This window comes from Sinocyclocheilus anshuiensis, unplaced genomic scaffold, assembly GCF_001515605.1.
Source record: "Sinocyclocheilus anshuiensis isolate Anshui unplaced genomic scaffold, SAMN03320099.WGS_v1.1 scaffold205, whole genome shotgun sequence".
Lineage (NCBI taxonomy): Eukaryota > Metazoa > Chordata > Actinopteri > Cypriniformes > Cyprinidae > Sinocyclocheilus > Sinocyclocheilus anshuiensis.
The window spans coordinates 3,029,531-3,029,756 of record NW_015536497.1 but is presented as its reverse complement, the minus strand read 5'-3'; positions in this window follow the sequence as shown (position 1 = coordinate 3,029,756).

Here is a 226-nt window from a genome sequence, read left to right as displayed (position 1 = left end):
ATTACACCAAATACACCAAATAATGTTCTTTTTAGCAGCATCATATTTTTTTCAATTTATTTCAATCTTTATACAAAGGGGAAAAAGTGGATTACCTTAAAAGTCTTAGTTTATTGAAATATACTGTATATTGATTAACCCCCTTAAGTTTAAGTAATTAGCTCGTTATCAGGTAAAATAAAGATGGAATCAAATGGAATCAGCATTTGCAGTCACTAAATTACAG